Source organism: Pongo abelii, chromosome Y (assembly GCF_028885655.2).
Source record: "Pongo abelii isolate AG06213 chromosome Y, NHGRI_mPonAbe1-v2.0_pri, whole genome shotgun sequence".
NCBI classification, from domain to species: domain Eukaryota; kingdom Metazoa; phylum Chordata; class Mammalia; order Primates; family Hominidae; genus Pongo; species Pongo abelii.
The window spans coordinates 49,717,202-49,732,137 of NC_072009.2; the positions used below are offsets into that span (position 1 = coordinate 49,717,202).

General features: G+C 35.3%; 1 non-coding gene across 1 annotated transcript; it reads left to right on the top strand.

Moving 5' to 3' along the window:
- Positions 1–14,158: 14,158 nt before the first annotated feature.
- On the top strand, positions 14,159–14,318 carry LOC129053566 (U1 spliceosomal RNA). Its single transcript, XR_008518354.1, has one exon. It is a non-coding gene; the product is annotated as a U1 spliceosomal RNA (small nuclear RNA).
- The last annotated feature ends 618 nt before the right edge of the window (positions 14,319–14,936 follow it).

Consider the following 14,936-nt stretch of genomic DNA (forward strand, 5'->3'; position numbering starts at 1 on the left):
AGGTGGAGTTTGCAGTAAGCCAAGATCATGCCACTGGCTGGGAATATTTGATCTAGACCTGTGCTGTCTATTACATAGCCAGCATCCACATGAGCCTATTTTTGTTTAATTAAAAATCAGTTCTATAATTACAGTAGCCACATCTCTAATACTCACTGGCTTTCATATTGGACAGCACAGAGGTACAACATTTGCATCCTTGGAGAAAGTTCCACAGATTGCAAAGTGCAGGATAGTAATGTGTGTCTCACCTTTACCCAATACCCTCAAGTGTTTGCTAAGTGATTGCAGCTATTGCCTTCCCTTCCTGTGGCAACGGGGCCATTTTCTCCCAGGGTTTCCAATTCTTCCACTTCACCTGTCAGTTTTCCTTTGTCAAAATTGAATGAAAAATTACAGCCTTCTTGCTTCTTCAGCTGTTTACAAAAGGAAAACAAAATTAGCAACTCACAATACATATGGAATGTATATAAAGTAAGCTCTGTCTTATCTTCTGCCTTTCTGTGTAGTTGGTAACAGCAACCTCATGCAATTTTTCTTTGAGTTCCCTTCTGTCTGTCCTCCTGCTGAATTAGCACCATGCTGCTCACACATTTGTGGCTTTTCATATAGGGATTAGTGTGGGGATGCTTGTTATCTCCCTTACACGCACACTGACACACCCACACTAAACCACACATACCCAATCACACACACATTTGCCCACCCTTTTTTGGTGCTGTTGCTGCTTCAATGTTTGTACTGAAGGAAGTAGCAACCACTTCTTTTGGCTCTAAAATTTAGCCCAGCAATAATTCAAGATATCATTGTTTACTTTATTCAGTTTTCTACTGCCCATCTTTTCTCCCATTACATTCTCTGAAGAATTATTGCCAGTTCCTGTAGTTTTTCATGGCTTTTGTATCATTCCTTTCTTACCCAGTTTTTCTATCTCATCTGTTTTTCATCTCTTTTCTAAAGCAGGACCTGAGGTTTTCTTTGGAAGACCAGATAGTGAATATTGTTGGCTCTGTGGGTAACCCTGATTGCAGATACTTAACTGTGCCATTGAAGGGTGAAAGCAGCTTAGATGGTAGTGAGAAAGTGGACAAGGCTATAGTCCCCCACATCTCAGTGTGCATTTGGCCTTTCCATGTTATTCTAGATAATATTAATTGAGCATATCCTGTGAGTCAGACATTGTGCTGGGTACTTTACCATGAAATGATACAAAATTACTTCATAAAGGAAAAGACCAACAGTAGATTAAAGACTTCCTCTGTTCACATTGCAGGTAAGTAGCAGAGGTAGACAGAACCCAACTTCCTTTGATTTCAAATCCCTTGTGTTAAGAATACACACAGTGGGGTTACCATTGCATATATCCATCCATGTTCCCACTCATCAGTCATTCATCTATATTAATTATCTGTGCTAGAAGCCATGGAATAGCTTATGTTTTTTCCCCAGTTTCTCATATGTTCATTTCTTTTGTGAATCTGTTGAAGTTTTTTGGTTTTTTTGTTTTGTTTTGCTTTTGAGTCAGAATATTTCAGCTTACTGACATGTCAGGTAATTCTCTCCTGTCAGCCTCCAATGTAGCTGGGACTCCAGGCACACACCAACATGTTCAGAAAGGTTTAGTATTTCTGTAGAGATGTATTTTTTGTAGAGAAGTATTTCTTTTTCCATGCTGTTGCCTTGGCTGGTCTCAAACTCCCAGGCTGAAGCAGGCTGCCTGCCTCAGCCTTCCAAAGTGCTGGCATTACAGGCCTGAGCCATTACACTTGCCCCAATCTGTGAAACTTCATTGTAAGGTCTCTCAGTACCTCAAAATGTCTTCCTTTATGGAATATTTCTTCCATCTCTTATAGCATGCAAAACTTCCTTTCTTATAAATTGGTGTGTCTAAAGGCATATCATAGTCTCTTTTATTGGCAACGGCATATATTATAGCACACATAACTCAGGTAGAAAGAAGAAAAATAGAGCACAAAGTGCTACGTTGCTTCTCTTTTCTAAGTGACATGAGGGAGACTTGGTTTTAGCTTCCCCCAATGGATACCTAATGGACATTTCTAAGGCAAGCTAATTAATTCCCTGGTCTTCTCAACACTGTCTATGGTCCTTACCTTACTGTCTACCTCTGTTAAATTTTCTAAGTGTCAGTGCTGGCGCTAACTGCTCCAGTCCAAGTGAAGCCTAGCTTACTCCACCAGACATTCAGGGTCCTGTGGGCTGAATGTGCCATACTTGTAGATCATGAGAATGTTGTCTGGGATTTTATGTTAGAGGTCTTCTAGTTTTCTTACAGAAATACATAGGATTCTACAAGAAATATCACAGTTATATCATTTGTTTATTCCAGAAATCATTCATCTTCACAAGTATGCGGGAAATGGTGACAAGCTTACTGGCATCTTCCAAGTTTAAGTTAGAAAACAAAACAAAAGAAGAATTATACACCTCTCATTAGTCATCTTTGAATTTCAATATTGGCTGCTAAAAATATGCACTATTTTTTACTTCATCAGTAGGCACACATTTAAGACCATGTCTATGAGCTTCTACTTTGTAATTGTTGGCCACCATGATAATCCAGTTTTTGAAATGGAGTTTTTGCCAGCTGGGAAAGCAGAATCCAAAGTGTATGTGGAAGCTTACATTTAATAAGAATTTTTATTATATTGTAACAATATAGTGTAATGTGATTTTAGAACTGGAAGATTAGAACAGAGGAGGTAAATGAAATCCAACACAATTAAATGAGGTTTCCTCTGGAGTTTCAGAGACTGATAAAAGCCAGCCAGTGAATATCCTGGGAGTTTTTTATTTATGCTTTAATTCAGCACAGACTAGCATGACCTCTGACTTTCCTATGATATTCAGTTCACTATGTCATCCACCCTGAATTGTTGCCGCTTGAGCACTTAAAAGCCTAGTTCACCTGTAGCAAGTTGGGGCCTTGAAATGTCATCCATGAGTGTTCAGGCAGTTTTCATGAATCACATTTTTCATCAGGACCTACTGGGGTTCATCCATTAAAATTCAGACAGTTTCCATGAATAATGTTTTTGATGAGGACCTACAGGGTTGAAAAAGACCCTCAGTGTCCCCTAGTGGCACTTCCTGGCTGGGTCATACATGCATGCTTTTCTCCCCAGTGACCACCTTGGCCATGCACAGGAAGCTCAAAAGCAACACCAGAGATGATGCCACCTGACTTTCTTGTCAAGAATGTTTCCAGAAACCAGGCTTGGCTCGAGAACATGTTGTCATTCAGAGTAAACAGGCCCATAGATTTTTGTCATGAGAAGAGCCCAGTCCTTTCCAATTTATGTTTCTAATACATTTCTGGAACATTTGCACTGTTTTCCTCAAGCATCCAAGTCAGCTTTAATGACTTTTGAGGAATTCATTTTGCAAGTTGCTTGTAATGCATAATGTTTAATTGTGTGATACTTTTCAACTATTCAGGACTTGTCACCAAAATATGATAGACAGGATTATGTGACAGGTGTTGTTGTGACATTATTTTCTCATATTATGAGAACAATACTCATAAAACTTGGTTTGAGTACTTGTAGCAGTATTGCTTCCTGGGATGCAGCTACTTGTATATAGTTTCTGTGCACTCCACTGGTCCTGTGGTGGACAAAGGAGCACACATAAAAATAATTTGTTGCATACATTGATTTTAATTCTTTCTCCTGCTACCATTCACCTTGTTAAGGCACTTTCACAATTTGTTCCTAAGCTTTCAGGATTGATCATCATTGTAAAAGAAACTACTGCTTGACTAGACACAAAAACATCCATTTATCTAAAGATTCACTTAGGTTTCTCATGACAACATGAGTGAAGTAAAGAATGCTTTAGATGTCAGAGACATTTTGGGACAATGGGCCACCCTCCTCCAGCCCAGTATCGAGAACAGCTTCTTCAACAAAGAGGCTGTCTCTGTTTCCTGTGGCTGTTCTAACAAAGTACCAAAAATTTAGTGGCTTTGGACAGCAGAAATGTATTGACTCATTTCTGAGAGTCACTGTCTACAATCAAGGTGTCAGTGGTGCCATGCTTCCTATGCAGGTGTTAAGGTAAGAACCTTTTTGTTAATCTCCCAGCTGCTGGAAGTTCCCTGGCTTGCAGCAGTGTAACTCCAGTCTTCCTGTGCCATTTTTCTCCCTGTGTGTATCTGCAAATGATCCTTTTTTCTAAATACATGTATGGTTTTGTTAGGGGCCCACCCTACTGTAAAATGAGATTATTTGAAATAACCATGTCTACATGTAACCTCTCCTTCCAAATGAAGACACATTCTGTGGTACTGTTCACGTGGGAAGTCAACAAAGGAATTTTGGAGAGCATACACTTCAACCCATAACTGAGGTGTCATTTTAAAATGATATATTGAAAGAAAGAATTAGATATAATGAGAAAACAGACCTCTTGTGTGTCTCTTGAAAATAATAAAAAAAGCAAAGTCAAACTTTCCTTTTTCTGCACAAGAAAACCATCCATAGAATTTACAGAACTTATTGTTTACTTTCTTTATTCTATGTGGGTAAGTTAATCTGTTGTTGCTCAGACAGTCATTTATGAGTATCATCATCTGCACCAGTTCATAGCTCATGTTGCTCTTCACCGCATAGATGAGAACATGTGGCTTTTGATCAACATGTTCTTGAAAAGTAGGGGCAACTCCAGCAAGTAGTTTGTGTCAGCATTCGTTGCTTCAGGACACAATTTTACCATTTTAGTAAAGTTCATTAACTAATGTTTGGGTTCACAAACTAGAACATGATGGAAGACAGATGCCAGGCTCTGAGATTGTACACTTCACAATTTGTATGAATTTAAAAGTTTCCATTAATGGGACTACTTTTGTTTTGTTAAGGGAGAAAATATTTTGATGAACAGCTAATTTTAAAACTAAGTCTCACATCGACCAAAAAGTTTATCTGAATAATATCAAGGGTGATGCTACTTTATTTTGTAGTTATTTTCTCACTTACAATGCTTATGTTCTCTTTCTGGTAAAAGTAAGCTAATTTTAAACCCAGTTAATGTATTCAAATCTTCCATCACAAATACATGGCCTTTGACTAATTTGAGGAATATTGTCTCAATGAACTGGTTGCTTTTTTTAATTATTATTTCTAAGAAAAGCATTGCCTTAAATATGTCACATATGAGAATTATTATTCTTCATGGCATAAGGCAAGAAGATGGAATAAATCACTTCTTTGCTGATCTTTATGATTTACATGTGAAAGTAAGGCATGTTCTATAATTTTAAAAATCTGATGATAGAAAAAATATTTGATCTTTGTCAGGAAACTGGCCTTTTGAAGTAACTCCCTTAGGCTGCACAGCTTACCTTTCAGACCGCCTTTTCTCATCATGCAAGGAAGCAGCCTATATAATAGAAAAGTAAATAAAAATGTCATCTGAAATGTTTCCATCTACTTTCCATCTACTTTCAAATAAGTTGCTGTGTTACTACTAGAGATCATGACCTGTCAGGAATTGAATTTTCTGTGATCAAATAGTCATTCAAGAAGAATGTTGCCAGTTGTTTATTTGGTTTGGTTTTTTCTGTGTGATTTTATTGTTGTTGTTATAAAGTCTCACTCTGTTGTAAAGACTGGAGTTCAGTGGCATGATCCTGGCTCACTGCAACATTTTCCTCCAGGGATCAAGTGACTCTCCTGCCTCAGTCCCTGGAGTTCCTGGGACTACAGGCCCAAACACCATGTGTGATGTGTTTTTGTATTTTTAGTAGAGATGGGGTTTCACTGTTTTCATGTTAGCCAGGCTGGTCTCAAACTCCTGACCTTAGGTGATTTACCTGCCTCTGCTTTCCAAAGCCCTCAGATTACAGGCATGAGCCACAGCGACTGTCCCAGGTACTTGATTTTAATGTAACAATCCAAAAATAAATGTCAGAGTCAAGATACGGTAGATAGATATAAAACTAACATATTCTGCAGTTGGAAATGATATGTGTTAGCACATACATTCACATTAATTCTTTTATACATTTAGAGATATTATAAAAATGTATAGGCAGTGTACACAGGAGTACTCAAGAAGCCAAGGAAACACATGTGTGGTGCTAAGTGTTGCATATATGCTTCTGCCGGTGGCTAGGAATAGTGGTCCTGCTGATTATTTCTTTTCCCTCAGAGAGTAAACCGTTGATACTTATACTTGGAAAAAGTTGTAAGTCAGTTTTTAGGAGAGTTGTCAGAGAAAATCCAGGATTACATTAACATTTGTACTCATCCTTTTAGATGCATCAAAGGTCTCTGTTAAAGCAATAAAAAAAATTGAACAGAGCATGGATACACACTCATATCAATGTAGTACTTTGGTCATGGCAGTGCTTTATTTGTATTATATATTGGAATTCTTAGTAGTGCTTGTTTTGTGGGTGAAGGCAAGGTGGAGGAAGTCACAGAACTTTTATAAAAAGTTTGGAATTGCCCTGGGCATGGTGGCTCATGCCTCTAATCTCAGTATTTTGGGAGGCAGAGATGATACACCACAGGAGGCTGGGAATCATCTCTTTGTTGCTATAACAAGATCTTACTGTAAAATAGGTAATGTCCATTGAAAACCAGGTTATACAACCTGTTCTAATGCTAAGCACTTGAACAATTTTGTTCCATTCTGAATTAACTTTAAGCAAGTAATTCTAAGCTTTTGTCTTGTGTCCTTGTGTGAAATAGCTACCATCATTTTTACCCCACTTATTTGATATTTACACTAAAGATATTTGTTCAAGATTGTGGTAGTTTAATATTCATTTTTAAAGTGCTGCCAACCACAGCTGTTTTTTGTTCTATTTCCCCTATCGGTAGTGTCCAAACTAATATGATGTCTTAACCTGTTAGGTAGCACTCATATTAAAACAAACTAAATCCCAGAGCTATGGGTGCAGAAAAAGGTAAAATTCATCTAGAATTCTGGGAGTAATTTCTGCAAGCACATATTTTTTAATATGGTTGTTCCTGCCCTCAATGAGCTTACAATCCTGAGGATTATGATGAAATCCAACCAAGAGCAGCAGGGTGAGTGACAGCAGGAAGACATGGCCAAGCTGCATGACAGTGGCACTCTGAAAATAACCTTTCCTCCTGGCTAATGAACGTGAGGTAGGAACTAGTAATCCACATCCTGAGTGTAAATTAGTAAAGTTAAGTGCCAAATTTCATGTGTGGCCAATTCTTTGAAGGAGCTGGAAGGAAAGTGGAGCATTAATTGGGACCTCGTATGTTGGCTGCAGAGAACAGTATTACAGGTGTGAAGCTGTGAAGAAGAGCACTGGTGCACATGGGTAGAAATATCAACTGATAGATAGGAGCTGATCATGAGGAAAAATAAGCTGGCAAAGCTTGGATCTAGAAAGCAATGTCCCGTGAAGTCTCTTTAACATGTGGAAAGAATGAAGTCAGTCTTAAAATCAGCCTCCCCTTAGCACATGTACATTAGCACTAAGTTTGTTTTCTGCTTCAGTGCTCCAAAAGTGATCCAGAAGAAATGTGCATATGGAGTTTCATTCTCTTGTCATAGCCAAAATTTCCTAGGATACTTCCTTTGGCATGGACATAGATACTGTTGATCTCTGTTTTCCTCATGCTGTACTTGTGATTTTTAACTTTTCAGTCACTTCAACACTTCCTGGTTGTTGGTCCAGGGTTCTAGAAATCACTGACTGTCCAGACACCACCTTTCACTGGGTAACACACTGGGGCATTTCTCTACTTATCAATTTACTACTCGGTATGACACGTTTATTGTAATAAAAGTTACATGGTGGTGCTTCATATAAAAGTGAAAACTTAGGTTTATACAGAAACCTAAGTAGTTTTCTTCTAAGATAAGAAACAGTGGGAATGTTTTGTCTTCAACTAGGAAACTTTCCCCAAAGATGAAAGTTAACAAAAATATTTATTTAATTGGAATGCAATTGTTATTTTTTATCCTCTACTCAGAACACTGTAATTATTACTTATGTTATTAAATGCACATTTGTCTCTTCTTCAATTTCTGTAGTTAGCCTTTTTCAATAAACTGAACTCTCTCTATGGAAAATCTTTCCATTCTTAGCTTGCATCTAGCTGGATATATGACAGACTGTATGGACCAACATCTGTACCACTGGGAACCACACTTTGTTCAAACTGTGGAGCATCATCTATGGTTCTTCTGCCCAGGGTGGCTCTGCAGCTGCTTCTGACTGCTCCTGCTGCCACACTCACTGCCTGCTTTGTTCTGCCAACATTTCCTATTGTATTTTTTATCAAATGTTTCCAGATGGCAATATTGGGTGGGGCCAGTAAGAGAAATGTCTCGATGTAAGTTTTCAAAACTCTATTCCCTATGTGACAGCCACCTCCCCTCACCCATCATGTCCTTTGATACGTCCATCACTCCCCAGTGGCGGGTCTCATCCACATTCAGTCCAAGCTTTGATTAGCTTCCACAGAATCAGACAGTTACCGACTGCACAGAATGTGAACATCCACAAGAGGCCACAATTTGTTTTGTCAAGTCTCATCATTGCGGCAAGGATTTTTTTTTTAAACAAACACAAAAATCCTTGAAAGCAAATCACTAAATAATGTTCAGTAATAGAGGAGACACTAAGTAAATAGGTGGCCTAATAAAGATGTCTTGATTTACCCTCTGACAAAGTACAATCCTTCTTAGTATTTCCTCTGAGAGTGATAAGGTTGCCTTCTGTCTTTTGTGAAAAAGAAATGGTTTAACTTCAACTAGTAGACTTTCCACAAGGGTGAAGAAAGTAACACAAATATTAACTATCCCATTAGTGGAATTGTAATTTTGTATCCTCTACACACACATTATATTTCTTAAATCAGCTATCAAAGGCAGATTTGTCTTTTCTCCAAGTTCAGTAGTTAGCCTTTTTCTTAAAGCTGAACGCTGGCTATGGAAAGGCTTTTTATCCATGGAGAACTTGAATTTAGCAGGATGTGTTACAGACTGTATGAAGCAACCCTTGTGCCACTGTTGGCCCTTCCTCCTGCTGGGGCAGTGAAACATGATATATGTTGGAAGAAGTTCATTAATGGCATACAAATGATGGAGTAATTGCTAGTGAGAATAATTCTAATGCTATGTAGAATGAAAATAAAAAAGGTTAAGTCATTTTGAAAAGAATAAAGAAGTAAATTAAATAAGAATGCATTGCAAATGCAGTAGATTCTAATCTTTCATATCTAACATTATTGTTTTAGGAAATCATTTTCTTTCACCAAGAATACAATACTAATTGCATAAAAATCATGTACATATAAATAGTAGTATCTGGTTTTTCCAGGAAAAAAATCCAAGTGTGAATTCTATAGTAGTCAAGTTTCTTATTTTAATTGTAATTAAAGTCTTGGTCATCTCATTTATTAGCTCTCTAATTTACATATGAAAATCAAAGAAACAATTTCAGAAAACCATTACAGTTTATAAATGTAAGGTGCCATTATTGAGCAAATATATTCCTCTATGAGTGGATTTGTCCCATCTCCCATCAACTAATGATGCAGATATATACACTTGTTGAATTTTATTAGTAAGTAATACACTCTTACAAACACTAATTCTCTTCTCCATGTCCATGTTGATTTTGTGTATACATGTGAGTTGGTTAGAATGTGTCTGCCTTATCTCTCACATTCAACAGAAAGATGAGCTAGAGGTCACATTTATATGAATGATTGACTCAGACAATTAGCAGATCATTTTAAGTAACTTGTTAAAATCACAAATATTTTACTACCTAAAATTAAGTTCTATGGTCACACATTTCTGTAATGAAAGTGTTTTTTGTATTATTAATATATACCTTCAGGAGAAAATAAATTTTACCATTTACTCTTCCTTCTCTGACCACCTCTGTACTTTCTTTTTCTCAGCCTAGCCTGACAATATCTAAGATGCTGGGATAATTTTAGTAGAGTAGGAGCATATATTATACAAACATAAACACAATATTTATTTATTTATTTATTTATTTATTTTTTACCTAAAGTATAATAATAATAATAATAATAATAATAATAATTAAAGAAAAAAATTAAAAATAAAAAATAAAAAAAAAAAAGAAAAGGTGAGGTTTATGCTGACACCCTAATGAAGAGAAGTTATCTAGCTGAAGAGTGGCAAAGGAAAATGGATCCATGTGTTTGGTTTCAGATTTCATAAAGACATCAGAGAAAAAATATATATATTTATTTTAAATGTAAAAGTATCTAACTTAAGAACTCACAAAAACTTTGTTTTGCACAATTTAACTTCAGATTTTAGTTGCTCATACAAAACATATGGTCGGTTTATGATATAACCTAAGTTTAATTTTAATTGCCAAGGTTCAGTATACATTTATACATCTTGAGGCATTTAGGTAGTGTGTTTTAGGTTTTAGGAATTCTTGCATTTGAGAAAACTGAGTCAACACATTTGCATCACTTTGTGTACCATTACCTGTAAGGTTCTCGAAAGTACTCAAGAATCAATCTTGCTAATGTCTCTAAGAAGAGAAATGGATATTCTCTTTAAGGGTGAAGGATACATGAATGCAGACTGAAATAGCTTCCCTCAATTAAGTCTTTATTGCATCAGAAATTGAGCTACATACCAATCTTATTTTAAAAACTCTTGCATAATTGAGGTTTTTCAATTTCAGATAAAGTATTTTGAATCTGTCTTAATTATGATATTGAAAATACAGTACTGAATAAACAGCTCAGGTGGGATACAAAGCATCATAACAAAAAAATACAATACAAAGAGATTTGCCTATTATAGGGTGTATGTGACTTAGATTTGGAGAGTAAAAAGCATCTTGCAGTTGAAAAGGGTTGCTTTGTTAAGTTCATTTTTTTAAGTATACAGTGGGTACAGACTTATTATTGACATAACTTGGCTTTTTAGCAATGTGAGATACTCAGTGTGACTTGATAAACCATCAGAGGACAACAAAGGGCATATATTAGTAACACCTCACTGGCTATAGCATAGAAAATTTCACAGTAGACCACAGTAAGGAAGTATTCAAAATTATCTGTAGAAAATAATTGTGGGTGCTCTATATTAGAAAAGCTGGCAATGTAGAACATACGTGTGGACAGATTTATGAGCTCGTAATGAGTTAGAATAGGCAGTTGTTAGCAATTGGATATTTGAGAAAGTGGGGTAGGATAGAGATGTTAACACCTATGTCCTGGGTGTGATTTGATAAGCTGAGAGAATAGTAATGCAATTTACTGATAGAAAAAGTGAACCTCGTTGAGTGGATTGCATTTTGGAAACATATGGGACACCAAATAAAAAATTGTAATGGGAAGTTGGATACATATGTCCAGAATTTGGAATCATCTAAAAGCATACATATGTTACTACGGAAGTAACAATGAAAAACAGTCATAGAAAGTAATGTCCTAGAATGGAAACATTTTTGGAAAAGTTAATGTTATCATGGCAGACAACATTAATTTATCCAAAAGCAATCTGTAGCCTCTAAGTAGTTAGACTATCAGGATGTAAGAAAAAGAGCTTTTTTTCTTTTTTATTTTTTATTACTATCATTTGTGTGTGTGTGTGTGTGTGCATGTATGTGTAAAAGGAATTCTCGCTGTCTCACCCAGGCAGGAGTGCAGGAGCGGAATCTCAGCTCACTGAAACCTCTGCCTCCTGGGTTCAAGCAATTCTCTGCGTCAGCCTCCTGAGTAGCTGGGATTACAAGTGCTTGCCACCATGCCTGGCTAATTTTTGTGTTTTTAGAAGAGATGGGGTTTCACAATCGTGGCCAGACTGGTTTCGAGAAAAATTATAATTTTAAAGAACTATGTTAATGCTAAACACAAATCTTTAGCATTCTTCTAGAATTCTTAGTTGTGTCATCTGCCATAAAATAAGCTAAAGAATTGCACCAGAATTAGTTGCCCAACTCTGCCAAGAGATTCAAAGTTTTATTGTTATAGGTTTCTAGAAACAATCAGACTATATACCTGGAAACTCTATACACACATGCCCACACACAAACACAAAATTTTCACTCAATAGACCTTATAATAAGCACACTGAAAACCTGATAATAAAATAATTATAAAGCTGTAGAACACAATAATTAAAGGCAAAAGATAATTTTAAATTTTAAACAACAAAAATATTAGATTTTAGCAATTAAAATTTTCTAATTGTTCTTTGGTACACCATCGTAGATTTCAAGGAGATAATTAATGTTGTATGAATGACACTGAGTTCCCTATCAATGGAATTTAATTTATACCATTTTAAAAATTGTTTGTAGTCATATATTGTTTATTAAGTAACTTCTTGTATTTGCTCTACAGTAAGGCTAGATCATATCTTAGCCTCATCTCATCCAAGGAGGTGTTTACAGTAAAGGTATACATGTTGACATAATGTGGAAAATATTTGATGTGGATTAATGTGGGTTTCATGTATAAATTTATTATTCTCTTTATTAAGATAAGCTTGAAATGTTTTGTCTAACGAACATTTAGTCTATTCAATAGGCAGTATTCAACAGATATATATCAGCATCTGCTGAGTACCAACACTGTTCATGCAGCAGATAACAATATAGGCAAAGATAATATTAATCCAAATGTCACATGAAAACTTTTGATACTATTAATAATGTGGCAAATGACATGATTTTCACTTTATTATAATTTTTAAGAGAATAAGATAATGAAATGTGTATTGTTTAAGTGTTAGAAGAAGCCTATCCATGTTATTCTTTACCTGAAATTAGATTATAAAAATTACTTTTTTCAAAATAAATATATATCATAAATGTTCCTATGGCAAAAAGAAAAAAAAACCTGGCCTCTGACTTGGAATATAATATCATTTTATTAATTAAGATACATGGTAGAGAGAAAAAAACTATTTTATTTATCTGTCATTGTGATGACAAAACAGACAGGTCTTCTTTTTGTGATTTTTAATATTGACTCCTAAGAACACAAAACAGTTGGCAGTGTAAATATATTGCAATTTAGCCAGCTGTGAAAGAAAATGACTGATCATTAGTAAATCAGGCAATTTTTATTTTTGTTGTTGAAAATTGTTTTACTCATCGTGTGTGTTCTTTTACTGTCAGAATTGAAATCAATTTTGTACTGCCAATTAATATCACTGTTTTATTATCATGAGATTCTTGCTTTACATTCTAAAATGTTGTCTCTGAAAAATGAGTAAAAATCAAGTAAGTTTTATTTTTTCTTTAAAAAGGTAGTCATAAAATGCTACTCATATTTAGTAAAAATAATGAGGTGAGTGGGACATGGTGGTGCATTTGTCTAATCCCAAGTAGTTGGAAGGCTGAGGCAGGAGTGTTCCTTGAACCCTGGAGTATGAAGACTCATTGAGCTGTGAGATATCATCTTGTCCCTGTAGTCCAGCCTGGGCCATGGAGCATAATCCTAAGTATAGAATAAAAAATAGAACTATGAAAAGTAATATAACATTACAGTTTTTAATTCACTTGTAGTAATGCATGGATAGTATACTTAACCAAAATATTTTAAATTGGTAATACACCAAAAGGTCAGATGTTTGGGTCAGATTGCTAACTAGCTCCTCAACTGGCTAAATCTGTAATAATTTGTGAAGTATTTGTTCTAACTGTAATTGATTTTTTATTTGTTAAATGGATTTACTAATGCTACCCGCTTAGGAAACTAACTGATATTAATTAGATTACCTCAAAAACTTGTTCTGAATGACACATATTAGGCAGTAAAATATTAGCTACTACATATTGTAAATTATTTTCATCTGCTTATTTTTAAAGCTCATAATGCACATGATAAAATTCCAGAAGACCGAGAATGGCTGTTAGATACAATAGAACACTCTAAGAGTCAGTATCAAAAATGAGTATATCAGTGCATAAAATGTATGGTAGTTTTATTTGGCAGTCATTTCATTGTTTATCATACTGTTTTTTCTTAGAATTTTGTAGAAGCCTGTGTCAGAATTAAGAACTCTTTTAGAAAAGAATAATCACGGATGATTGAAATTAACATTTTAAGCTGATACTGAAAATTATTCTGAATTCTACTACATTTATATTTGTATTTTCTTTCCAAGGCTAATGGAAGTCTTAAAAAGGAAATGGATACTTCCCTGCCAGGGGAGACACCATGATCATGAAGGTGGCTTTCCCAAGGAAAGGTGGATCTATTGCACTCTAGATGTGTTGACCCATGAGATTTCCCCAAATGTGGGAAACTCGACTGCATAATTTGTGGAAGTGAAGGACTGTGTTTGTGCTTTCACGTGGGAAAAAAAGAAAATTGAGTCATTTCGTGTATATAGAAAATTGAAAGAAAACAATAAACTGGAAAGAATTAAATATGCCTACAAAAATTGTTGTCTGCCAGTACAAAACAATAAAACATCAAATTGTTATTTATTAGAAAAATCAAATAGTGCTAGGATGACACTTGCAAATGCTTGAGAACTTTGTCTAGATGAGGTGGCTGAGGGAAGCCTCCAAAGGGCAGCAGATATATCTGGGAAAAAAGAGAAGTAATTTTTAAATTCATAAGCCAATGTTTATGTATTAATATTGCCCTTAAAAATATTTATTTTGTGAAATTATTAGCATTGGTTTGTTTGTTCTTAAAAAGTAGTTTCCTTTTGGAAGCAACTTGTGTGAAATGGCCTAAAAATTATGTAGCTAAAATAATTCAGAATTTTTCCCTAAATTATAAGTCATTTGCAGGAATTGTAAAGATGTTATAGCTGTCAGCTTTCTTGCATTCCTTAAAAGTTTATTCTAACGAAGAAAATAAAATATAAGGTATAAAGTTACTTTTATAATCAAATTGTTAATATTTAAATATTTAGAATTTGGAGCCAGTTGACCATGATGCTTTAGATGGGCATAAGAC